At 45.6% G+C, this 27,926-nt stretch overlaps 1 long non-coding RNA gene across 1 annotated transcript in view; it reads left to right on the forward strand.

Moving 5' to 3' along the window:
• The first annotated feature begins 4,458 nt into the window (after positions 1–4,458).
• The window catches only part of LOC112667966 (uncharacterized), a 33,211-nt gene continuing 9,743 nt past the window's right edge, over positions 4,459–27,926 (forward strand). Inside the window, exons 1-4 of the long non-coding RNA XR_003141353.3 lie at positions 4,459–4,627; positions 5,956–6,074; positions 7,003–7,170; positions 22,629–22,782. This is a non-coding gene — a long non-coding RNA (uncharacterized LOC112667966). The remainder of the gene's footprint in view (positions 4,628–5,955; positions 6,075–7,002; positions 7,171–22,628; positions 22,783–27,926) is intronic.

The raw sequence follows: 27,926 nt of genomic DNA on the forward strand, positions 1-27,926 counted from the left end.
TCTTCCGAAAAGTCTTTCCTAATTGCCCTTCATTTATGTTCTGTGCCTCTGCTTTACACACCCAAAATATTCTTTCCTTTCCCCATCTTAGCACTTAACATGCTTTGCTGTGATTGGATAGTAATTGATGTATAGAGAGTGCCCCCCACCCCGCACCTCAGACCATAGTCCCTTGAGTAGAGATGCTTTTAGAGATTTTATGACCACTGTAACTTCACATTACCCAGTATAATAGATGCTCAATTAAAATCATGGAATAGTCATATAAACCCAAACAAGCCCACAAAATCATTCCCACATGTACATTCTTAAAGATAAAATTGTGTACGCAAATATGATCTATGCACAGAGGAATGAGTTTATGCACGGTTATCCCGACTCCCCCGCCACCCCAGATCCATGCGCGTAAGGTAGACACACACTCCCCCAGGCACAGAGATGCAAACATAGAGAACAGGCCCACCTGGGTACTATCATACCCACCAGCAAAACACACACACGCACACACACACACACACCTCAAGGAAGATATTTTCTTTGCACTTTTACTCACAACCTGCGCATGCAAATTGGATTTTCAGAACGTTCTAATCCTTTGTTGACATTTATTAAGACAAAACAGAGGTGGGCAGACACAGCCTTTTGGCTGGGTGGATGCATCTTTGCTGCGATGTAATGTCAGAAACTGTTGATGCAGAATTAATGCTCACTTTTACGAGTTTATCTTATGTCATAGAGTTGAAAAAAACCTCGGTGTAAATATTCATCATACGGCTTAATTGGTTTGATGTACCGTAGCAACAAGCACAGCGCCAGACGCTTGCTATGGAGGCCTCCGCGTTGTTTCAAAGTCTTTATTATTATGACAGCAAAGTCTTGTTCATTAAAGTTTCACAATCCATTTTCATTAGGTTGAAGCTGAGTCTGTAAATGAACAGTTGCTCTGAAAAATCAAGCCCTCACAGTTCTCGCTGGGGAGGCAGCGCGTCTGTATTAATTATCAGGACGCTGGTGTCGATCGACGATGTTAATTGCACTGATGGCTCGTTATTTGGGGAATTGCCATGCATTTCATGCAGGGATAATAAAAATGAATTTTTAAACAAAGAGACTTAAAATAATATCGAATCTGCAGAGAATACCAACATCAAAGGCGTATCTCAAAGCTTTGAATTTTATCTTTGTGGTCCAAAATGTTAAAGAGGCGCCCGCAATGCAGTTGGTTCCAGTTTGCAGTGAAGGAAAACAAAACAAGAGTTAATTAACTGTTATTACAAACCTTTTCAACTTTAATTTGACTTTCAAATATTAGCATTTATCTATGAACTGTGCTTCTGGGTTTGACAAATTAGTTTTCACAGAACAAGTTTAATTAGGCGTCATTGTGCTTTTATGTCAGTTTTCAGAGCTCCAGACAATGAATGGATTAACTTATTAAAAGTCATCTGTTTAAAAGACTTTGTCGAATGGCAAATGGGTGGGCAAAGTTGCTTGGCTTTGCAGGGAGATGGGGAAAATGATATTGCTGGTTGGGTGTCAGGGGGGTTGTAGATCAGATGAAAAGAGGCTTGGCCTCCCCACCAGCCGGGGATGGTGGGCACTTCCACCTCCACCTTCGTGCCCCCTCGGGAAGTGAGGGATCTGTGATCACTTACCGACACGGTGCCTAGGACGGTGGAGTGGAGGAAAGCCCTGTCCCTACTGCAGAGGAAGGGAATGACCCAGAGAGCCTTTACCATAGCATTTAGGGTCTGTTCACACAGCAGGCTGCAGTTGACCACGCATTATATCGTGTGATTCTCTAATTCGGAGGTCAGCACACGTTTTCTGTAGGAGACATATGGTCTATGTCACAATGCTCGCCCTCCCATTGTCGTGTGGAAACAGTCACAGATGGTAGGTGAACAAATAGGAGTTGCTCTGTCCCAATAAAACTTTATTTATAAAAACAGGAGATGGTTCGGGGGTGGGGGACGTCCTTGGCCTGGGGATGTGGTTTGCTGACACCTGCTGTAGTTGAAAGTCATGGGTCGGACTGGCGGCAGCAAGCAGAATCCATTCAACCAAAGGAAGTCTGTCTTCTGTCAGTAAGAGTGTTATACTTAAGACGGCATCCCTCCCTCTGTCGCACTGTCTCTTTGCCAGGCTCTGCTTTCTTGGCACATGTACATGTGTTATATATTTCTTTCTCTTTTTTTTTTTTTGGTATTATATATTTCATTTGTATTCTGTTTGTATCTCCCAAATGGGATACAAGTGCCATGAAAGTAGGGCCTTGGTCCGTGGCGGTTTCTGTGGTCTACCCAGCACCTGGCGCAGCACCCGCACAGGACAGGTGCTCAGTAACTCATCGGATGAGTTGAGCCAGGCACTGGGAAGGAAGGTAATGTTTTCCCTGGAGATGCTCAATATCCAGTCCAGTCATACTGTAAGTGGTCGCAAAAGAGTGTGCTAAAAGCTGGGACAGTGACCTTGACCACCAAGTTAAGGCTGTTGGCTGTTATTCCATGGGTGATGGGGTTGACATGGAGGCCCTTGGGACAGGGGAGGAACAGCCTGGATTTATGCATAAATATCTCTGCTTATTACCCTAGGGACCATAAGGGACCTAGGTAAGGTGTTCCTGTCTGGGTAGGGATCCGAGTGGCTCTCCCCTTCCCAGTGTGGCCTGTTAGGGTAGAGCATGCTGCAGCACGGAGAATTGCCTTCCAGGTCTGCTCCTTGCTGCCACCCCAGAACTGCTCACACAGGCCTGGGGGTGGGTGGAGTTTCAGGGCCAGGACTTGGGGGAGGCAAGGGAAGAAAGCAGGGTGCAACACCGAAGGGCCTCCACCTGCACACACCAGAGAGGGAGCACCTCCTTATAGGTCGTGCTCCGGGCCCCCCGCCGGCCCTACTCTAGTCCCCGCCCTGGGGAGGCGGCCGATCCACAAGGGAAATGGACTAAGTGGCCAGGCCTTTTGGCTGCCGTTCAGAATAGAGAAGCGGAGATGGGAACCTGGACTTGCCTGGGTGTGAACCATGGGAAGAACACTAGACCCCGGCCAGGGGGCTCTTAAGAAAGGAGAAGGGAAAAGAGATCAATCCCCAAATTCCAGCCCCAGGGCCATCGCTGCTCCCCCACCTCTGGATTCTGCATCTCCAACTTCTCATGTCTGGGCTCAGGGTCCTTGTGTCGATTCAGCCTGCTTGTGCATCCAACCAGAGGGTACACTGGGCAGGCACGACTGAAACGGCTTTGGTTTACCTCTACTTGCTAGACGTGATAAGCTTCTGGGGCCTGTACATGGTGCTCTGCCTGGGCTCTCTGCTAAGCGTCTATCTGCCCCTCCTTTCAGTTCCCCTCCCCTGGGGTTGTCTACACTCAGAGCTTGGCTTTGGCTTAGCTGGGACCCACCCTGGACTCCCTTGGGATGGGCTATCATCCTTAGGTCATCCCTCCTGAGGATGGTTGCCCACCCCCCTGACCCTCTATACTGGATTCCCCTCCCCGGGGCCGTGTGTCCCAGTAGGAGTTGTCCTACTTACAGGTTCCTTTAGTGTCTGGACACTTCTGAGTCTCTCAGACCCTGAGTCTCATCAGCCTCAGAGCCCAGGCCCTGGTTGTGTCCAAGGCTAACCCACATTTCTCTGAAGAACTTGCCAGCCCTAGGAGGTTGCTATCAGTGTTACACTCTGGTGTTGTACTCAGCGCATGTGAATTATAGTTTGGCCATAACACAACAGGAAACGGGGGACATCAGATAGTATCTTGTGGAGAGAAGGAAAATAGACAAAACCATGGTCAGGCAGTCATTGACTGTGCTTCCCATGGGCAGGATGGTTTTCCTCCAGACTCCCGATGTCTAAGATTGCTTCAGCTACATCTCTTATTGCACCAGAAGGTACCTCAGTGAGAAGAAAAACAAGGTGATATCATTTTATCCTTATGGCCATCTTTTGAGGGTAGGTTTATCATTCCCATTTCACAGATGTGAACACTGGTTTGGGGAGGTGAAATGACTTGGATCAAAGAGCTGGTAAGTTGTCAGTCTGACCCAAGGCCGTGCCCTCTCATGCCTCCCACTCCAACCATACCCCGGAACACATGCCGGGGGGGATCTGAGCCCCAGGCTCTCTCTAGGGAAGTTAAGAACCCTGGGCACCCTCGTCTCATTACCTTATCATTCCAGGGAAAGACAATGATGGCTGGGTGGGTGCATACATGCAAATGACACCCAGCTTCTCACTGCCAGATCCCTGAGCACAAGCACTTGTTCATTTCTATAAATGCTAACGTATCAGGATGTATTTTGACACGCTACTAAGATAAGTGCTAGAACTGACAATAATAATGTATAATTTATGTCTCTCATATTACCTTCCCATCACTGTGCTTACATTATTACATAAATTAGTTTAATGTATCTGACATTCATCAGATAATTTAAGCATTTGTTCTTTTGTCTCTGTCTCCTGCTTGCAGGCTTCTAGGCTGGAGATCATGGCACCATCGTGGCACTGATTTGTGGGAATGCTGGCAAAGTTATGGAAGACTTTCCTGACATTCATGGAGGAGATTGACTTTCTGTGTGAGCAGCTGGGTCATAGGGTATAGACAGCCACGGAAGAAGCACTTGTCTCTGGGGTAAATAGCAAAAATGGTCATGGATTCTTCCCACCCCAGTATGTACACCCCCATGCAACAGGACATTGGAGCTCCTCCTAACAGAAACAAGGCCTATTTCTCCACACTTTGAGCCCGGGATTGACCATTGGCTTTGGCCACAGAGGCATAAGTAATCTTATGCACAGTGACGTTCCCTCTTGCTACTTCTGGAAACATACACTTGCCATCATGTGCATGAGCCCCGAATAGCCTGCTGGAAGATGAGACCCATGGCCCCGTGATATTCTTTACCCCTGCTGATGCACAGCCAATTGCCAGACATGTGAGTGAGGCCATTCACTGCTCGCTGACTACAGCCACATGGATGAGCCCAGCAGAGGCCTAGAAGAATTAGCCAGCAGATCCCAGTCCAAGTGCTGACCCATAGAGCTTTGAGCTAAATGCATGGCTGCTATTTTAAGCCAGAAAGTTTGGGGTGATATGTAACACAAGAAAAATGACAGGGGGCTGAGGTTGATTGGTAGGAAGGTCCTACTTATTGTCGTTGGAGAAAACGAGGTATTTCTTGAGTTCCTGCTGTACATCCAGCCTGGGTCACTTATGTATATATTATCTCCTTTGGGCCTCACACAAGGTACATGATTTCCATTGTGAAGTTGGCACTGTTATGATCCTCATGTTATAGTCAAGGAGACTTGAGATTCAGAATATTTAGGTTACTTTCCCAAAATCACAGAGCTAAAGAGTGGTAAAGCTAGGATTTCAACTTAGTTTGCCTACACCTTAACCCTGATTTATTGGGATCTTTATTTTTTTTTTAAGATTTTATTTACTCATGAGAGACAGAGAGAGAGAGACAGAGAGAGACAGAGAGAGACACAGGCAGAGGGAGAAGCAAGCCCCATGCAGGGAGCCAGACGGGAGACTCAATCCTGGGACTCCAGGATCACGTCCTGGGCTGAAGGTGGCGCTAAACCACTGAGCCATCGGTGCTGCCCTATTGGGATCTTTAGAAGGAGGATAAAAGTTTGAAGCAATTATTTCTGAATTTGCATTTTTGCCCTAGTGAGGGACATCTATAAAGCAACCCTCAGAGTTTGATGAGAGTCCAAGAAACATGAGTACAATGTTTGCCATTTGCAAGGCTTCCTCGCTTGTATTACCTTATTAATTAATTAACCTAGCCTTGTGGAGTCGTAGTCATGTCCCCCTTTTTTTTCCCCAGAATAGATTTAGAGACATTGAGGAATTTGCCCAAAATAAACAGGGAACCCAGGATGTGAACTCATAACTCCTAAATGCAAACTCTATGCTTGCTTCCTGAAGCCAACTCATCTCCTTCCTAGTTTTTCTAGGGGAACCTCAGGCTGGATGCTTCAACCAACAATGATCTCATACCTGACAGAAATGAAGACAGTAGATTCGGAGATATCACCTGTGTGCAAGGGCTCCACATGAGGCTTTGGTAGGTTGCAGAGACAGACATGGTTTAGGTCCCCTTCCTTGCTCTCTGGCTTGGGAGGCAGCACTCCACAGTATGTAATATCTGGGTCTATGCAGTACTCTTGCATGGTGAAGTGTCCTCACATGATCTGGTATATTGGTGCCTTCTTTTCAAGTGATGCTAACACATGTCCACTTAAATAAATCAACATGTCCATTTTCAAAGTCAACGCCTGTGTCCCATGGGGTGCCCCATGGGATCCCCTCCAAAGTGCATCCCTCTGTCTTCATGTTCACAAGTGTTAAGAAGCAGTCAAATTTCAAACTAAAATGTCCAGTATTGGCCAAGATCTGGAGAAGCTGTAGAATTGGTACATTGATAGAAATTTTTCTCGAGGGCAATTTGGATTATGTAACAATATCCTCAAAGTATTCATATATTTGACCCTCAAATTCTAGGAATTACCTACCATGAAGATGTGCAAAGATTTAGTTATAATATTTTTTACGATGATAACATTTAATTGAAAAGAACCTAAATGTCCAATAATAGTTATTGGTTAAGTAAAATGTCCACATACTGCACTGTTCACCAGTCAGTTAAAGTGATGTCGTAGATTGGGGGTGCTCAGTGGGTTAAGCATCCGACTTTTGATTTCAGCTCAGGTCATGATGTCAGGATGCTGAGACTGAGCCCTGCAGCAGGCTCTGCACTCAGCAGGGAGACTGCTTGACATTCTCTCCCCCTACCCCCCACTGCTCACTTCTCTATTTCTCAAAAAAATAAATAATGCAGTAGGTGACAAAATGAGGGATCATGAAGGAAAAGGTAGATAATAAAAATAGATCGTATTGCGGTATAAATACACCATGTAAACAAAGTATATACGGAAAAATTCTGCAAGGTTATACAGCCAACCCCCCCTTATCTGTGATCTTGCTTTCCACAGTTTCAGTTACCTGTGGTCAATCTTGGTCTGGAAGCAGAGGATCCTCCTTCTGACATACAGTCAGAACATCATAGTCACCTAACACTACATCACAATGTCTACGTCATTCACCTCACTTCACCTCAATCACGCAGGCCTCTATCATCCCATGTCATCGCAAGAAGAAGGGTGAGTACAGAATAAGCGATTTTGAAAGAGTGACCACATTCATACAACTTGTTACAGTACGTTGTTATAATTTTTCTATTTTATTATTACTTATTGTTATGAATCTCTGTGCATAATTTATAAATCAAACTTTGGCATAAGTATGTATGTATATATATATATAGGAGAAATGTCATTGTATAGGGTCTGGTACTATCTGTGGTTTTCAGCATCTACCAGGGGTCTTGGAATATATCTCTGCCTATATCCTGAAGTATTAACAATGTCTATTTTGGGGGGAGGGCATTTAGGAAATTGGGAGTATTTCTTATTTTTTTCCTGTATGTTTATTTGTATTTTTTTCATTGGCGGCTTAATGCTTTTGTGGTAAAAAAAAAAAAAAAGAGAGAATGAAAGTCTTAATAAACAGCATTTAGCAGTTTAAATAAAATTTTCATAGCATGTTTACCAAAACCTAGAAATTTGAGTGGTACCCATGCATGAGCCTTAAATTTGAGAAAAAAGTAGACACACAATTTGAGAAGGGAGGGATGGGAAAAATGCTATCAGGATGTGGGTACCACTCTCCCATTTGTTATGCTCCCATCTCAAAGCTATGTGGAATTCTTACTCATAGAGCTCATGTTTTCTTTTATTTTGATTCAAAATATATCTAATACGAAGAAGAAAGGCTTTGGTGTCCAGATATAGGCTCAGATCCTACCATTCTGCTACCTGAATGATACTGGGCAAGTCACATCGACTCTCTAAGTGTCCATTTCTTTATCTGTAAAGTGTGAGTACACACCCTAGCTTGCAGCGATGTTGAGAGAATTGAACACACTTTGGGTAAGGACCCAAGCATAGTACCTGATGCATAGGAGATGCTCAATAAATTATTATTATTGTTATTATTATTATTGTGTGAAGGTTTCAGTATTATTATTGCATAAAGGAACCCGACAGTATGGATACTATGTCCATTTTTTTTTTCTCATGGGCAAACTGAATCAGCAATAGAAACAGATCTTTGCAGGATCCCCAGGGCAATAAGAGAATGCTGGCTGCCTGCTGACCCAAGACTTCATCTCCTCCTTGGCTTTTTTTTCCATCACCTACATTACCCATTCCCCACCCAAATGCAAAACTCTGTTTGTTTTGCATTACTTTTTTTTGTTTGTTTGTTTTGCATTACTTATTACAGAGCAGTGGCCTTTTCTTTTTTCTTTTTGTTTTAGAGAAGGAGAGAGAGGTCGCACAAGTGCATATATTCGGAGAGAGAGAGAGGGGCAGAGGGAAAGAGAGAGTCTTTGCAGGCTCCACACCCAGCGCAGAGCTCCACGTGGGGGCTCGAGCCTACAACCCTGGGATCATGATCTGAGCTGAAATCAAGAGTCCAACGCTTAACCGACTGAGCCACCTAGGTGTCCCACGGATTCCTTTCACAGGCGGGTGGGGATTATCATCCTGCATGTGTGGCAAAGTGCATCATTCACCCTCAGTGTAAACACGGCTAGAATGAGGCCTGGGGCCGGCTCCGCACACCTGTGCTGGTGGCAGATGTTGGTGATTGATCATGATACCCTTTCCTACTGAGCCCGGGCACGATCGTGAGGAGTCTTCTCAACACGGCGTTTTGTTCAACTCTTGCCAATTGATCCGAAGTTGCAAACAAGATGAAACCAGCTTGTGTTTTTTTGGATAAAAACAGGGGTGGGGAAGGGGAGGCCAGGGCTGTGGCTTCCCCTGTTTCGACCTCCTGTTCTCTTCAGGGAGATTAGGAGAAGTGTTTTTCCTCTCATTTTCTTCATCAATTTAGAGAAGTCCTAGGGTTAGATCAGGGCTGGTGATAGATTTCCTCTTGTGAGTCTACTTTGATGAATTAGTAACTCAACAAAGAGTATTTTGTGCAAAAGTATTCCGAGGCTGCATTTGGCCTTGGCTACTGTGGTGCTGTGGCAGGCCAGGGACGCCTCCCTTGGCGTAGAGGGGGTTGGGCGACAGCAGGTGTGCCAGGTGTTTGCCATTCCTAGATTGGATGGTTTCTAGTAGCTCTAAATTTCTACTTCTCTAGGAAACTGAGGGCCAAGGGCAAAGTGACTGGTCCAAATGAGTTTGTGGCAAAGCCAGGACTGTGACCTGGGGTTCAGCTCCCTGTCTGGGACTTTTTCACAAAGACTGAAACCTGACATCAAGTCTGGGCAGCAAGAGTGATCCTCAAGAGGAAATACGAGCCCTGGGTGAAGGGGCAGTGCCAGTCCTTCCTTCCCTGGGACTGAGCCTGGCTGTCCCAGGAGGGCCCCTCTACTCCGCCCCCTAGCCCCAACCCTAGCCCTGGCCTCTGGAGCTGGGGACCCAGGGGCTCTTCCATGCTGCCCAGGACTTGTTTCTGGGTCCTTCCTAAATGGCTTGAGGAAGTAAGTGATTAGATTCCAGGCCTTTCCCCTGGGGTGGGGTTGGTGGGGGGAGGCATTTCCCAGAGTGGGGCTTTGGCTAGGCAGGGGGCTCAGCTTGAGAGCTACCAGCGAGCAGCAGGGACTCCTTAAATATGCAGCCCGAGCAGATGCCTTTGATCCGTCCTACAGAAGCAGCCTCTCCCTGCTGAGCCAGTGTGCCTGTGGGCCTGAGGGGGGCATGCAAATGAGGGCAGGCCGGACCCCAACATGAGCATGGTGCATGTACTTGTGTGCGCACACACAGGTACCGCCACAGGGTCACGAGTCTTCACATGTCTGCATATGTGTGCCCGTGTCTGTGCGTGGGAGTCAGTCGGTGTGTGCCCTTGGGTACACCATGTGGTTCTGTTGGGCTGGGCACACGTCTGCTCGTGGTTCATCCCAGCTATCTCTGTAACACAATGGTCTTTTCTGCCCAGCCATACCCACTTGGGACAACTGATTCAGAGCGTTACTGCTGGAGCCACCACTGGAGCGCGATCCGGTCCTGCCTCCTGGCTCAATTCAGTGTGTCAAGGGATGAGTCAGTTCTACTCACCCGGTCACACAGGTGGTCAGGAGATGGTGCGGTAGGTTGCATCGCTGCTCAAAACTTTCACTGTCTCCTCCCCACACTGGTGTCAGGAATGGAAGAATGACCTCCTTTGGCCAATGGAATGAGAGCCTGGGTGACACATACCACAGTAGGACAGAAGTTCTGAGAACCTTTGCATGACTTGCCATCTCTTTCCCTCCTTCCCTCAGCCATGTGACATTCAGATAAAGGCTATTTTATCATCCCGAGTCCCAGAAAGGAGATACCGTGGAGAGAAAGCCATAGTCAGTCCACGAATATATGGCACAAGTAAGAGCAAATCCTTCTGGGAGTCAACTTTGGCCATCTCAGGGGTTAGGATGCAGCCTACCCTATCATATGCTAACTAAACCAAATGGGCATGGGAGGCAATCGTCACATCCCTTGGACTTTTGGTCATAGAACCAGAAAACACTTGTAGCAATTTCCATCTACTGTATCCATGGCCAGGGGTCAGGGCATGTGCTACCTGCTTCCCATAAGTGGGTAAAAGTCTTATTTCCCACATTTGGCTCCACACATGCTTTTCGTGAGAAATTGGCACAGAGGGAGATAGAGTCCAGAAGAACAGAGACCGCAGTGGGTGATGAGCTTGATGAAGTCCGTGGTCCTGGGTTTAGCTCTTCTTGAGGCCCAGCCACATCCTTGCTCTGCACCCAGCTTTGAGGTTCTACTCCGTGATTCTTTAAGCAATAGATTCCTCTTTTAACTAAAGCCAGTGTGAGTTGGACTTTTGTCACCCGCAACAAGACTCGAATGTAATACGCATGCGTCTGTACGCCTATATATGTGCGCGTATCACACTGCTATGTTTGCATGTGTATTTGTGCATATTCATATATGTGCCAATGTTTGTGGAAGGCGTGTGTCTGTGTGTCTCTGTGTGGCCTGGTAACCCTATGCGGCCATCTAGGTACGTTTGTGGCACGTGGGTATGTGCATAGGTGCGCCCACACGCAGTAGGTGTTAGTGTTTTCTGAGTAAGTACCCTGTACTGTAAGGGAATGTGGGCCTGTTGGCCGCACAACCAGTGACTTCGGAAGGACAAGGTGGGGAGGAGGGATCGGGTCTTCATGGAGGTGTTCTGCTGGGACATCTCTGGTGTCCTCGGACTCTGGGTAGGGACCACTCCTTACTTTCATTCCTCTCCAAAGGGTTTGCACACTGCTGTCACAGGTTGCTCCTTGGGCTTCAACCTGGCTGCGCTTTTATCAAAAAAAAAAAAAAAAAGAAGAAAGAAAGAAAGAAAGAAAGAAAGAAAGAAAGAAAGAAAGAAAGAAAGAAAGAAAGAAAGAAAGAAAGGAAAGAAAAAAGAAAAAAAATAGCCCAGGCCTGCCCAGCCAGTCTCTGGTGGTGTTGGAACAGCCACGATGGAGGCCCAGGAAACCCCATGGTTTCGGGAGGTGTTTCTGGAAGATCACTTAGGTCCAGAGTCAGGAGGGCTGATGTCACTCCCAGCCACCTGCTGAGGCTCGGGGTCAGGTGTTTATTGCTGTAACGAGGAATTTTAATCAGCAGACTTTCTGGATTTGACTCCGGCGGTTTTGTGATTAGGTGGTTTGACAGAAACTTGGGGCTTGATTTTTGCTGTTTGCACTTTATTGTCGTGTGTTAGGAAAGTATTTTGAACTGGTGAGGTGGAAAGATTGAAGAGACAGCGGTGAAGGGCAGTGGCGGCGGGATGACAAGGTTGCTACAAAGAAGGGAAGCGTCGTCCTCGGGGGCTCTCTGAGTGAGACCCAGGGGCTCCTGGGGCTTCAAGGAATGTTAGCGATCAGCTGATCCAACTGCACCCCTATGCTCAGATTCCCTCAGTAAATATGAATTGTGATGACTGCAACAATAGCTACTCCACGTTGAGCACCCGTTAGGCTTACAGGACATTGTTCTAGTCGGGCTTGATAGGGCACAGGGAATAGAGACCCACCCACGATAGCTCTTGTCTCCTCTCCTCTCTTCTCCTCTCCTCTTCTCTCCTCTCCTCTCCTCCCCTCCACTTGCTTGCTTCCTTGCTTCTCTCCCTCCCCCTCCTCCTTCCTTTCTCCCCTTCCTTCCTGTCCCTCCCTCCTCTTCCTCCTTCCCTCTTTCCCTCTCCCCCTCCTCAGTGCTAACTATTAGGAGCTCTTTATTAATACTGAGCCTTCACTTACATCTTTTGTTCTTCATTGGTCTCTTGGGTCAGTACCAAACACGCCCAAACCTCCTTCTATGGGACTACTCCGCAGGTCTGCGAAGTCAGGTGTTGTGGCCTCTAGATGGTGTCTTCTCCAGACCCTATAGCTTCAACTCTGTTGTTCCAAGCCCCCCTCCCTATCCTGTTTTCCAAATCCAGCCTGTTGAGTTCTCTCTTCAAAGATGGCTTCCAATTCTTGACCCTTTCCTCCCTTGTGGGGTGTGATAAGAGTTTGGCAGCCACCCAAAGATGAAAGCACCCTTCAGGAAAGACTTGTGATGCCCCAGTTGTGTCCCTGAGATGTCTCACAGTCCAGTAGGGCCTCTGTGAAGAACAGTCCCTGAAGCCACTGGAGGTCTCGAATCCAGCTGAGATGACCAGTCATCATCAGGCCTGCAGCGTTCAGTGCAGCTCGATTAATTTGGGCAAACCTGTGAAGCATGGATTTTTGGAGTCGAGCAGACCTAAATTTGGCTCTGGGTCCATCATTTTTTAGTTGCTTGATTTAGTGTTAAAGAGCGATCACTCTGAAGTCCAGTTTTTCCCCCATTTGATTTAGGGAAGTCATACCTGACTCATGGGTTTTCCACAAGGGCTAAATGAAACCACATGTATGAAACTCTTGGAACACTGCTATAGCCAACCCACCATTCATTCATCCATTCTATGAGCTAAGAGCTTTGGAGATTCACTGGGAGACAGACAGGGTTCTTGCACTCACAGAGTTTCGAGTGGCACGTACAGGCCCTGCACTCGGCAAATATTTCCCTGCCAGCCTCCCACATGCACCTGCGTGCAACTGGGTGTGGGCAGAGCTACAGAAATAAAACCCAGCAACTTCTTTCAAGGAGCTGAGGTCTCAAGGAGCAGCGCTATGTCACTGGGGGGTTGGGGTGGGGGCCGGCCCAAGTTTTCAAGCTCCCATTTAAGTTTGATACCAAGACCTAGAAAGAAACTAAAACCCTTGGCCTTCTTAGTGACTGGAATGCTGATAGAAGACAATGGCCCCAGCTGGAGCCAAGGCAGCCTGTAATTACAGAAACCTAATTCTTCAGAGAGTCCAGCAGAGAGAGAACCTGGATTGGGAAGAGTAGATATCTCCTTCAAAATATTATTATCTGAATTAATAGTAGGGTATTTTTTGTCCATGTGCTGTGGTCTGTGTCTCTTCCTAGAACATACGCTCTGGAGATCTGGCTCCCTGCATGGAGTCTGCTTCTCCCCCTGCCTGTGTCTCTGTCTCTCTCTCTCTCTGTGTCTCTCATGAATAAATAAATACAATTTTTTTTAAGAGTACAGGGAGACGGGAGAGGGTGCTTCTGGGAACAGTTTACTATGGTGGAAACACAAGGTCTCAGGCGGGGAAGGGTGAGAGAGGAGGACAGATCAGTAGCAATCCATGGTCCGAGAGGAATATTTCACTCTCAGACTAAAGGTTAGAGCATGTGGTTTGGACTCTCACACAATAGCATTTTCAGGATATTTCTATTGCTTGTGGAATGGATTGTGTGTCATCAGGATGTTTAGAAGTCATACCTCTAGGAGTCATAGCCCATAGCTGCCAGTGGGACCCTCCAGGGCATAGAGGAAACTTTGGCATGAACATCATGATGGTAGGCACTACTCCTTTCTCTGTAGCCTGGACATTGTCGGGCGGGGGTGGGGGTGGGGAGGGGTTGAGAATTTCTCTAGGGTAATGTTGAATTTCACTTCCTCAACAAATGTTGCTGGGACTTTCCCCTGCTATTTAGTGACCGTGGACAAAGGCTTGCTAGGAATGCTTCAAGATGGATTCAGAAGCAGCCAGTTCTTGGAAGAGACCTGAAGGGTGTAGGGACTGAGCTCTCTGAAGGAGGTCAGGAAAAGGGGACCCATCTGGACACCAAGGGCTGGGTGGGCCTGAGGAACCATTTGCTGAGGGGGCTGGTCTAGTACCAAGGGGTTGTTAGGAGTGGGATCCTAGGTGCCCTCACTGAGTCAGATGAGACAAGAGCTGCCTCACAATTTTAGATGGCACCTGTCATCTGGCTGCAGGGGCAGAAGATCAAAGAGAATGGAATGGCACAGGGTCAAACCACCCCCAGTCTGTGTCCCCTCCCCCTCTGTGTCCTGTCTCTGACTCTGACCTTTTATCCTTGTCTTTTTCTCCCCTTTCACTGCCTTGATCTTCTTTCTTTGTTGAAGGTGACTTGAAGCCAGATCATGAATGTCAAGTTAAAGAATTGGATTTCATGCTAAATTTATTCAGCAGTACACTCAGCAAACATCTACCAATTTTTAGTTCCTAGCGTAGCTACTAACCTATTAAATGCTCAAGAACTATTTGTTAAATGATTGTATAGATATACAAATTTAATTCTTAGTTTATTTTTTTTAAAGATTTTATTAATTTTTCATGAGAGACACACAGAGAGAGAGAGGTAGAGTCACAGGCAGAGGGAGAAGAAGGCTCCATGCAGGGAGCCCGATGTGGGGACCGACCCCGGAACTCCAGGACCACCCCCAAGCCCAAGGCAGGCGTCCCGCTGCCAACCCAGGCGTCCCTAAGTCTTAGTTTAAACATCATGTCCTTGGAGAAGCCTCTTTCAGATCATCTTATGGACTAAAGTCCTCCATTCTAACTCAATCTCTATATCTGGCTTCATTTCATTTCCTTCAAAATATTAGTATCTGAATTAATATTAAGGTATTTTTTGTTCATATGCTATGGTCTGTGTCTCCTCCTAGAACTAGAACATATGCTCTGGGAGATCAGGAAATTTGTCTGGTTCACCCAGTCTCCCCATGCCTGTGAGAATGTCAGGTACACAGTGGGTATTCTCAAATACTTACTGGATGAAGTGGTTTCCTCTGGGTCAGTCCCTGTAATAAGCACTGGGGATTCAGAGCTGACCAAGACATGGTCTCTGGGTAGAAGACGCTCCTGTGTGGGATTGAAAATTCCTGACAACTTCTGGAAGCGATACTATTGGAGTTCCTCTAGAGGCTGACTCATCTGCCATAATGGAGAGAGTGAGTGAGTGACCACCAACTGCTGTAACACACGACCCTCCAAAATCAGTGACATAATCCGATAAAAATTCTACTTTTTCTTTCTTCACAGTTCAGTGTGGGTAGGCAGCTCTTTGCCAAATGGTGACTCAGGAACCTGGGGTCTCCCATTTTGTGATCCTATTTTCAGCATCAGTACATGGTCACTGTGAACCTCCTATGGGAGGATAGTAAAAGATCACAAGTGGAGGATTTTTATGGGCCACATGGGAATTTGCATGCAGGATGTCGGTCTGCATTTCATTGGTCAGAACCCAGTCATAGGGACACCTGGATGGCTCAGTGGTTGAGCATCTGCCTTCAGCTCAGGTCATGATCCTGGGGTCCTGGGATCAAGTCCCACATCGGGTTCCCCTCAGGGAGCCTGCTTCTCCCTCTGCCTATGTCTCTGCCTCTCTCTCTGTGTCTCTCATGAATAAATAAATAAAATCTTAAAAAAAAAAAAAGAACCCAGTCGTATGGTCCTAACTAACTGCAGAGGGCTGGGAATGTTATCCATCTATGTGCCCCAAAGGAAAAGGAAAGGAATTTGGTGAGCACAAAGGTTATTTTTGCCACGCATAAGATAGAAGCGAGAGGTCATAGACTAAGATGGGGAGACCACTCAGTGGCTCATGAGAACCAGTACCAAGGTAAAAGCAGTAGCCATGGCTGTTATAAGAGAATTAGACATGACTATTACCAAACTCAGAAGTTAAAGTCACATAATAATGCACTGGTTTGATGGATTCTGTAGTATAATTGCCAGGAAATTTGCATGAGAGCTGCCTTCTGATTCTGCTCTTGCTTCATCATCAGAAGTCATTTTGAGAATGGCATTGTCTCTGCCGCTCTGTGCGTTTGCTGTTGATACCAAGCAACTAGTTTCTGTCTTACTAAAGGGATAACTGGAGCATGGACAAAGGGTGAGAATTTCAGGCACCAGGATTGCCCAGGTCTTTTTCTTTGCTGTCCCCATTTTTTTAGATTTCATGTCAAGTCTTCACCAACATGAGACAGTGTCCATTCTGTGCCGGATGCTCTGGGGCTTTAAGAGGGGAAATATAGGAGCCTGGGGGATCCTTGGGTGGCTCAGAGGTTTAGCACCTGCCATTGGCTCGGGGTATGATCCTGGAGTCCCGGGATCGAGTCCCGCATTGGGCTCCCTGCATGGGGCCTGCTTCTCCCTCTGCCTGTGTCTCTACCTCTCCCTCTCTCTCTGTGTGTGTCTCTCATGAATAAATAAATAAATAAAATCTTAAAAAAAAAGATAGGAGCCTGGCTTTCAACTGACTTAAATTTTTCTTCAGGAAACTTCAAGTAACTCATGTGGCACAATTATGGAACTCAGACTCTTGAGATGCAGGTGCTAAGGGTGGCGTGGGTTCCCAACGAGGCGAGCTGAGTAAAAGCAGGTGTGGATGGAAATGTGTCTGAGGGAGGCGGCACTTGAGTTGGGTCGCCTGGAGTTTCTTCAAAAGTCGCCACTCATTCACTTGGGAGCTTGTATATTCCAGGGCCTAACGGCATGACTTTGGAGTCGGCTTGGCCTACATTGGGATCTGGGTTCTGTTCCTTACTAATTCTATGATGTTGAGTAAGGATGGGCAAATGTGATTACCATAAACACAGACTTCCTGGTAGAAGAAATGTCCAATAAGGGGCAGCTGTTAGATCATAAAAGAATGGTAAAAGCATGGTTCTCGAAGCCACATTTTTTTGGGGGTGTGAATCCCAGCCCAATCCCTTACTTTCTGTGTATTTATGTGCAAACCACTTAACCTCTCTGCGCCTCAATTTCTTTATCTGTAAAATAGATATTGGGATTGCAGTGGGTGGTAAATCTATTAATTTGTATAAAGAGCACGTAACAGCACTATGTAAGTTGTAGCTGTTATTATGACCGTTAGAAAGGCATTCATTTTATCTCCGCATGTGATCACCCCTACACTGAGAAATAGTGGTGTTTCTTTTCCCCCCAGGAGACCCACAGAATGATTCAGACACACGCAGTGTGTGTGTGTGTGCGTGATGGCCAGTGATGGCCCAAACGATGGCACCTTTCTCACATTGTGACATTGACATATGTGTTTTCAATTAAATTGAGTTCCCATTTTGCTCTACTCATTTGGCAGCAGCCACAAGTTCACAGAAAAATATGAATAGACAAGGGGAAGGTGCACAAACGGGGGTGGGGGTGGAAGAGTCAGAGAATCAATTTACAGTTTGTCAAGATCAGAGTATTAATGCCTCCCTTTTATAAAAAAAAAAAAAATTAACGCGCTGGGTCCTTGTCCGTCATGGATCATAACAGCCAGAGCAATGCCTTATTGAAAGCTCACTATGTGTCGGGCATGTTGCTAAGTGCTTTATAAGTGCGTTATCTCATTTAATCTTCAGAACACCCTAGCGAGTAGTTCAGTGGTCGGTACCCTCTGAAAGGGCTTTAAGAGATTAACTGGCCTGGGGTCACACAGTCGGAATATGATGGGACCAAGATGAAAACATAGGCCTTTCTGACTCCAAAAGGTCAGAGTCGGGCAGCCCGGGTGGCTCAATGGCTTAGTGCCGCCTTCAGCCCAGGGCGTGATCCTGGAGACCCGGGATCGAGTCCCACGTCGGGCTCCCTGCATGGAGCCTGCTTATCCCTCTGCCTGCATCTCTGCCTCTCTCTCTCTCTCTCTCTCTGTGTCTCTCATGAATAAATAAATAAAATCTTAAAACAAAAACAAAAAAAGGTCAGAGTCTTCACTCGGCCCGATGTTCCAACAGGACACATGCCGATGGCAGCACGAGAAGTTTGGAGCCACTGATGTGTGGGCCCCTGCTGTCCTGGCTGTCAAGGTCTCTCCTGTCGCTGCTCTTCTCACCCGGCAGGCAATGTGACATTGCTACCATTGGAGATAGGAGGAAAAAAAAAGAGACAAATGTGGAATATCTTCCAATCTATGACTTGAATCGAAACCGAAATAAAACTAAACTTGAAAATGCACACGATCTTGGGACTAGAGCAGCCGCCAGGTGTGTCTGCGGCACCCACTCAGCCTGGGAGGGAGAGCCTGGGAGGGAGAGGAGTCGGGGGGCTGGCTTTCTAAACTCCCCCCCCTCCCAGAAAGAGGCTTTGGGCAAAAATACATCTGTACATAGAGGAAAAATGCCCCGCACCTCCCCGATGCGTATTTCCCGGAGAAAACATCCAACCAAGAACTATAGTTGCCACTGTGGTGCGCTGTGCGTGTGTCATTTTAGAAATGTACCTCTATGTTCCTCCAGCTGGAGGCTGGGGGCCTACGATCTTAGAGGTCCCCTCTCCTGGAAAGCACGCTGACAATAATTCAAGGACTCTCTTGGAGGTGGCCAATGGGAGAAGCTGGGGACGTGCCACTTTTGACTGGCTAGCCGGGCTCTCTTTCTTCCCCAGAAAAAAAAAAAAAAAAAAAATTGTCTAAGGGGAAAATTTCTTAGTGTGTAAAACTGAAAAGCAGAACTCAGTACAGTATATAAACCTAACAATGCCGTATGAAAATGCAGTAAAAATAGAGTCAATTATACACTGTCAAAGCTTTTCTCTAAACAGCTGCCTAACAGAATATGACAATTTTTCCTACAATGTAGTAAAAAATAAAAAGAAGTTCTCTCACAATGCCAACTACGCAGGGCCGAATTCATTAACACTTTATTACCTTAAACTCCATTGTAGGAGAAAAATAATATGACGCAACTTGTCACTTTTTCTTTTCCCGGTTTTGTTACTGTGACACATTAAGATTTGGGCGCCTGCTAGTGTGTTGTGATCTACATTTAATGATCTTAACAGGGACTTAGTAAGACATTGTTCGTTTTTCCTGCGCTATCCCGGAGCGGGGTGTTACATGAACAGTGAGACCCAATTATATCATAGTGTAATTTACAAAGGAGGAAAAAAAAGTTCTTTTCATGGCGTGTTCCCCAAGGAGACTAGGAGTATTGTAGCAGTTTCTTGGCTCTGCTTTGCAACAATATAATTAGCTATAATCTGAGCATTTGCATATAGTACAGAGAGCAGGACTAATTCTCCGCTTGCTGGGTTAGGATGTAAAATGGTCTTTTATAAGACAGTCGCTCTGATACACCTAATTTTACTTAGCGCATTTGCATCTATGTTGTGGCTGATCGTCGCAAATGGAAATTGTCACTCTCAATACGGAAGAAAAATGAGCAAATGCATCATAATGAAAGGTGATTTTTTTTTTTTTAACCAACAGATTTTAATCAAGGGCCTGTGATGGATTCAGAATTGGGACAGAACCCCTATGCCTTTGCGAGAAAAGTCCGGGCTTTATTTCTGTCCGAACTTTCTGGCTTTGCAGTTAGGCTTCCATTTCGTACACCCTGTAATTTATACTTGGAGACGTCAAGTCCTTTGGCACGATATCTGGAGCTCCTACCCTAAGCACGGGTCTTTGCTTGCTTAAACAAAGAAACAGACAAACAAGAAAACACTAGTTTGTGAGATTGAGGAATAGAGAGTTTATTAGTTTGCTATCTCTTTCTTATAAATTGTCCACTTTCTCTCATTCTCACCCTTAACCACCAAAGTTGGTGATTGATCACAGTCCCATAAACTAGGTACATCAGTTGGTTTGCAGCTTCGGAAGTGTGTGTGTGTGTGTGTGTGTGTGTGTGTGTGTGTGTGTTTAGTTCCACAGTGTAAGGCAAACCTCAGTCAACATTATCCTTGAGAATCACCCACCGTCACACTCAAGAAAGTTAAGAAGCTCCGTTATTAGAAGTCAGTGGGAACTGAGCTCGCTGAGGGAGGGGTAGATTCACAGCCATTTCCCATTTCAAGCTCCCCCCAGGGCACACCTTGTGAGTGGAATAGCCTCATGTGGAAGTAATTAGCTCTTCCATCCAAACAGAAGGGTTTAGTTGGCAATTAAGCATGGCCCTCTTTACTCTCACTAGAATGCAAGCTCTCCTGGAATGTTGGTCTTGTTCGCCTTTGCCTCAGAACTAGCACAATGCCTGACCCATAGTAGGCACTCGGTAAGTTTGCGTGCAAAGAATGATCGAAAGGATTTGCTAATCTTTCAACCAGCAGCCACAGGAAGTATACTAAAAAACCTGTGGTGGATATCAAGCCCGGATGGTCTTCTTAAACATCACCATCGTACTACTTTGAAAATTCAAAAGATGTAGAGATGGGCTGCTAATTTGTTTTCTCCAAAGTTTGATTTGTTTTCTCATTGCAGGATTGGGCATGTGAAATTCAGTACCTTTGGAATGGGTCGGAGTAGAGGTCTGGCCGGCCAATAAGCATTGATTGGACGTTGGGGGTCTCTTGAACTTCTAGAAATGTAAAATGTTAATGCTACAAGGACTGTGGGAAATAATGGAGTCTGGGACTTCACATTCACACGTGGGTGTTAGGGGTTGAATTGTGTGCCCCCCAAGATACATATATGTTGAAATCCTAATGCTTAATTCCTCGGAATGTTACCTTATTTGGAGGTAGTCTTTACAGAGGTAATCAAGTTATAATGAAGTCATTGGGTGTGCTTTAATCCAATATAACGGATATATAACTTTTATAGAAAAGTTTCAATAATAGTGAAAGAACTCCCATATACCATACACCCGGGTTACCAATTGTTGACAATTGCCACATTTTTTGCCATAACCCATTATCCACCTATTTACCTACCTCCTTACTACATGTCTATATTCCTCCCTTATTTCAGAGTGTTTTTCCTAACAACATGGGTATTTCCTTATGTAATTGCAATATAATTACCCAAATCAAGAAATTTAATATTGATATTAACCTATAGACATTATTCAAATTTTACCAATGATGGCAACAATGTCATTTATAGCATTTTTTTTTTTCTGGATGAAGATCCAATTCAGGATCTTGAAACTTTAATGTCCTTTTATTTGGAATGATTTCTGAGGCTGAGGGTATTGACATATTTTTAAGAGTGTAAGCCATCTGTTTTGTAGAGTGTCCCTCACTCTCGGTTGGCCTGATGTTTTCTCATGATTAGATTCAAGTGTACGTCGCTGGCAGGAAACCACTGAAGTTCTGGCGTGCTCTTCCCAACACATCACACGTGACTCTGCTTTGTCTCATTAGCTTCCTGTCCCCCCGCCCCCCACTCTGTAGATAAAAATGACAGAGAATTTAAGTTTTAAAACATTAAAAAAAAAAAAAAACCAAAATGACAGGGCAATACCGAGTACAACTAAATACAACCTTTGAGAGGAAAAATCAGTTCTTCATCATACACAGGAATGTTATAGTCTCCAGAGCATCTTTCTTTGTATTTTTAATGGGGGACAATTTTATTAGTTCTTACTTTGTTTCGTTGAATTTCAAAAAACTGTTCAGGTTGTAGAATGCTTGGCTTTGGGGCCCCTTTTATAGATTTTTGAAAGATCATCTTTCTAAATGCAAATACCAGAAAACAAACTGTAAAGCCACCCCCATGTCTGCAAGTAAAACAAAAAGCAAAACAAGCTGTTCAACCAAACATTATTGTCTTTGAGTTTTCCTGTTGATAACTTGTCCTGGCCCATTTGTTCTGTTTCCTGTGAGCCCAGTCTAGCAGCTTAGAGATAGCTGGGTCTGAAGCTGTAAAGAAAAAAAAATTGTGGGGGTAGAGGGTGCAGAAAAGGTTGTAGTTAAGGAGAAGTTCATCACTGATATCACATATTCGACAAGTTGGGGAAGAATGGACCATGTTGATTTTTTTTTTTAAAGATTTATTCATGAGAAACACAGAGAGGGGCAGAGACACACGCAGAGAGAGAGGGAGAAGCAGGCTCCATGCAGGGAGCCCAATGTGGGACTTGATCCTGGGACTCCAGGATCATGCCCCGGGCTGAAAGCAGGCACTAAACCGCTGAGCCACCCAGGGATCCCCATGACCATGCTGAATTTTAACTGCAGAATCCACTTTCAACTGGTGGAACACAAATGAGTCCAGATGAAAGCTATGATTTTCTACCAGCATGCCTTCCCAAAGGGTACAGGGGGAGTGGATTACTAGTGGGTGAGGGATACTAGTTCCCTAATCCTGTAGGGTGATTTGGTGGGGCCTGGGAAATTGGAATCCCTGGGCCGGTTGCCTCTGACCACTAGCAGCCTATGAATTTCTCTTACTTTTCCTCTTAAAATTATTACCACCTTTTTATGCCTACGATGAAGTAAAAAGACTGGCAAACACTACAGTTGTCTGCTTTCCGTTCTCTCTCTCTGCAGGCAGGTGCCTGAAGGCGGGACTTGAGTGTTACTCATTGGTCTTCTGCAGCACATGGATCGGGGCCGAGCACAAAATAGTTGCTCAAATGTATTCATTGCATCAAAATTGCTGAAGAGTCGCATCTTGCAGACAGCGTGAGAGGAGCTGTGGTGGGTAAGTAATAAGATGCTGCTTTGAGGGGCCACTTTCCCAACAGCTGTTGACTTGGAGGAACAGAGCGCCTTTTACAGCACAGCGAAAAGGACACCTTGAATCTAAAATAGAGCAAATGACAAAGTGGTGAAAGAAGAGACACCTAACACATTTCTGGAGGAAGAGAGTGAACCCAATCCCTGACAGGATTAGCAGGTTAATTAAAGAATCTATCCTGATGATGCTGGCACATCTTCAATTCAGACTGACATTAACTCAAGGCACAGGCCCCAATCTATCTTTTCCACCAGCTGCCATGGAGCTGAAATGCTTCCCAGACAAGTCAATTCTTAAGGACCTTCTCGGCATGTGTAATTCTATCCCAGTGGAACCCACTCCAGGACAGCTCATGGATTAGCAGGAACAGGGTTATCTGATTAACTCTTGACTACCTCGTAAAGGTCAGTGGGTGGTCTGGGTAACAGGAAGGAAAAGTGTAGAGGGGGGAAATGAACACTCTCCGAGCATCTGTAACGCACCTGGCACAGTGCTAGGCACACGGCACAGCTTAATTCCCGTCATGTGGTGGTTAAGAGGGGCCACTATGCAGTCAAATAGACCTGGGTTCAAATCCCAGCTCTGCCATATTCTGGCTGGATGACTCTGGGTAGGTCACTTTTCTGTAAGCCTTGGTATTCTTACCTGCAAAACAAGGACAGTAATACTACTATGTTATTTTCTCAGGGACACCGTATGAGATGATAACAAACTTGGTGTGTTAAAACAGCTGAAATATATTCCCTCATGGTTCTAGAAGCCAGAAATCCAAAAGCAAGGGGTCAAGAGGTTGAACACCCTCTAAAGGCTCTAAGGGAGAATCCTTCCTTGTCTCTTCCAGCTTATGGTGACTCCAAGCATCCTTTGGCTTGTGGACGCATCGTTCCCATCTCGGCCTCTGCCTTCACGCCTTCCCCTCTGTGTCTTCTAGTCTATCTCTTTCAAGGACATTCTTCATTGAATTGGGGTCCACCTGGGTAATCCAGGATGTTCTCATCTCAAGATCATTAACTTCATTACCATTTTTAAGACCCTTTTTCAAGATAAGATCACAGGTTCCAGGGGTCAGGACATGGGCATCTCTCTCTCTCTCTTTTTTTTTTTTTCATTGTTTGTTTGTTTTTTCGTTTTATTTTTATGGGCATATCTTTTGGCAGGGAGTGAGCAGTGGTGGGCACCATCAGCCCACTACAATCTTCTTTGGACTTTCTGTTTGGTATAAGGTTTAGTGATTAGAGATTATATATGTGGTGTTTATCTTAGCACATAGTAAGGACTCCGCGAATGTAACTGTAGAGAGCTGTCACACACAACGTTATGAAGTCTGAGAAGTAGGCCTCAGCAACTTTTTTCTTGTTACCTGTTGAAGTAGGTTCAGAGAGGTTTATTACCTCTCCCAAGTTCACCAAACTGGCTTTTCTATTCAGTGCTGAGTAACCACAAAATCTGTGGTTTGGCCCCTGACCATGAAGAACGAGTTGGATCCCCCCAATACAGACCCTGAGACAAAGATTTGGGTACAAGTAGATTATTTAGAAAGTGATTCCAGGAAGCAGTGAGAGAGCAGGGGGAATGAACAAAGAAAGGAGAGAAGCCAAGGAAAGCTGAATTAGTGAGCGGGTCACTGCTGTGGGTACCTGGGCCCCGATCCCACCAGGGCCTCTTGAGAGGTCAGTGAATATGATAACTGTCCACCAAGACTCAGGAGACACCCAGGGTGGGCTATGGGAATATTAGAGGGGCATCAAGAGGAGCATCTCCTACCCCTAGCAACTCTGTGGTGACAGAGTTCTTGGAGGGTCAGAGTGAGCTCTGAAATTAAGGGTGGGAAAAGGCAATAGAAGACGACTGTAGCTTTTGGTAATTTTGCTGCACCACTCTTGGAAGGTGTCATGGGATCCCAGAATCTCAGTGCTGACGGTGGCTTTACAAGTCACGTGGTCTGACCTCACTCCTGTTGCTGTGGTCCCCTATGCAACATCCTGTATCCTCGTACTTGTCCTCAGTGGTCATCTATAGCCACTACATATGTACTCGCAGGACCAGAGGGCTCACGAGTCCCTGAGGCAGCCTGATCCGTAGCTGTCCGGCTCTAATCGTGAATAAGATCCCACGTTGAGACAAAATTGGACTCCCCAGGTCTTCCGCCAATGGAATTCAGTTCTTTTCCCTGGACGCCTCTCCTCCCTAAGCGATCTGCCTTGGCTTACATAATACTTCCAGCTCTACAGCCCTACCCTGTCCCTGCCCTAGAGCTGTGGCTCTTTGGAGACACTGTGTTCTGCTCCTCTAGGACTCCTGCTTCTAATGGCATAGGAAGTAGCTTAAGTGGTTTTAGAATAAAATATAACTGCACCCTCAGGGACAATTGGAGCATATGGTGTAGTAAGAAGAAGGTCCATTCAACAAATGCCAAATAAGCACTTACTTTGTGTCATATCCTCAGATCCGTGGCCAAGAGTCTGTTGGGAGCAATGGACATAAAAACCACCAACTATGATGTCCAGCATAAAGGTCTTGAAAGGTCATTTTCAGAGGGGCAGAATGAAGTGTGCTATGCTTACCAAAGCCTGAAGGACTGCATGCTCTGAGGATAGCAGTTTCATCAAGGGAATTCGGGAAGACTTCACGGAGGTGGCATTTGAATTGGGTTTTGAAGGTTGGTTAGGATTTTAACAGCTTCTGTTCCTGGCAGGAAAGGAATCTGAGAATATGGGAATGGCACAAGAAAGTTCTGGAAATGAGGCCATCTATCCTTCCTTCATAGAACAATAAGTTAAGCGTTTTTAGAGCTTAGGGTGTGTAATATATATGTGTTTATATGGTTAATAACACATGACCCTGGTGTGGTAGCTGCGAGACTCATTTAGACTGTATTGTAGATAACTGGCCTTGACTTACTCATTAGATGATAGGAAAGTCTTCAAGTGCTTTTATTACAGGAAATAGAAATACTCTGTTTTATTTGTAAAAGGATTTTTACCATCATCATAGAGGATAGGCTGGATTGTGGGGGAAATGGAGACAGGGAGATCAGGTAAGAGTTGGGTACAGAAATTCCATGTAAAGGACTTCACTTGCCCGTGCTTCTATGCCTTTCTCTTTTTTCTTTTCTTTTCTTTTCTTTTTTCTTTTCTTTTCTTTTCTTTTCTTTTTTCTTTCTTTTCTTTTTTCTTTCTTTTATCTTTTTTCTTTCTTTTCTCTTTCTTTTCTCCTTTCTTTCTTTCTTTCTTTCTTTCTTTCTTTCTTTCTTTCTTTCTTTCTTTCTTTCTTTCCTTCCTTCCTTCCTTCCTTCCTTCTCTCCATTCATCCATCCATTCATCTATCCAATCTTTGTGCTAAGTATTAAGGTTTTGGACAAAGAGATTTCTATCTTCAAGGGGCTTATAGAGGAAGTTAAGAGAGAGGAAGGGATAAAAATGTATTTCAGAATTGAAGTAGACTCTCATTACTGCCTAACTGCATATAAATGGAAAAGAAGGAGGAAAAAGTAGGAAAAACTCTTCATACTGGAACGTCTTCACATCTGAATGCTAGGCCCAACCATACTATTCATTGGCTGCGTGACCTGGGACAAGTTCTACACTTTCTGGTCCTATTTTCCTCATTCACAAAGTTTGGACTTGATGTCTTCCAGTGCTTGGCATTCTAGGATTCTTTTATTCTCTTACTTTGTCTATTATTTAGTAAGAGAAAGAGTGAAGGTTAAGAACTGGTAAACCGTGAGGGATTAGAGTATAGGACAGTGTGAACCTGGGAGGACACAGGTGTAGTAAGCACAGGTATCGCTAAAGCTTTGTTCTATCTGTTCATCTCCCAGTTTCTAATGTGCTTCCCCTCTTCTGGCTCTGACCTCTCTGTATACCCCCAGAAGCCTCTGGTGCCTTCTCTGAAGCCAGAGATGACCACAGTTCTTTCCCTCCCTTCTCAAATGGATCTGGGCCCTGTACAGGTTTGAGGCACTTTCAGATTCACCAGTCCCCGGACCAGCAGGACATGGATTGCAGAACTCTTGGATAGGACACTGACCTCCCTCCTGCTCTGTGGGCTGGCTACCTGGTCCCTCTGCACTACAGCTTGTTTGCATTCCTCCCCTTGGCTTCTCCTTAGGCAAGGCCTAAGGTTATAGAGCCACTAAGGTTATAGAGTCAAGGACCTAGGAGCGCATAAGCTGTCATCCATTCTAGAAGTCTGGGATCTCCTGAGGGCAAAGATCACACATTACGTACTTGCTATCAGCCCTACTAAACACAGGTCCTGGTCTATAATAAGTGCTCAGGCAATGCTCATTGAAGAAATAAATGATTGAATGAGTGATTGGAACCGATCATATAATAATGACAAAACTGAGGTCCAGGATGGCCAAGTGGCTACTGAATTAGAGCCAGAGTCCTACCTGAGCACCCTTCCTTCTTGGTTACAGGTCTTTAAAATGAAGATGGTAATATATTCCCTGAAAAGCTAGCTGTTAGCTGTTGTGAGCATTAAACAGATGTCACATATAAAGCTTCTAGAATGGTGCTGAATGCAGCTTGTACCCAAAAGTTTTAGGATCTAGGGCAAGGCTGCCCAGAGTGTCAATGGCAATCTCCTGATCTTTGGGAAAGAACTAGGGATGTCATGTAAGGAATGCCTTATTTGAAGGGTTTTAAAGACCATGGAAGCTTTCTCTGTCTATGGCAGCTCTGGATACAGCCTTGTTAGGAGAGGGATGGACCCAGTGACCTGGACCCTTTCCAATCCCTTTTGACTCTTGGAACCAAGGCTGCATTTCTGAGCCTGACCATTGGGTGGCACCAGCCCATCAGGTTAGGTAGCTCACAGAGCCACCAGGGCGCTCAGCTTCTCAGCAGGGGAGTTGGAAAGGGTTGGGGGGCAGGGAGCAAGCAGGAGTGGGGTGGGGGAAGGAGCAGCTTAGAGAGTCCAGGTGTTTGTGCCTCTGTGAGCTGTGTGTGTGCCTTTGTGCACGACTGGGATGGGGGGTGGGCTATATAAGCATTAGGAGGGTATGTGTGTGTGTGTGTGTGTGTGTGTGTGTGTGTGTGCATGCGTGCCTGCCTGTGTGTGAGAGAGCTAACAACTTGCAGAAAGGGGGCCTTTGTTTCACT

The sequence above is a fragment of the Canis lupus genome, chromosome 21 (genome assembly GCF_003254725.2).
Source record: "Canis lupus dingo isolate Sandy chromosome 21, ASM325472v2, whole genome shotgun sequence".
Classification (NCBI taxonomy): Eukaryota; Metazoa; Chordata; class Mammalia; order Carnivora; family Canidae; genus Canis; species Canis lupus.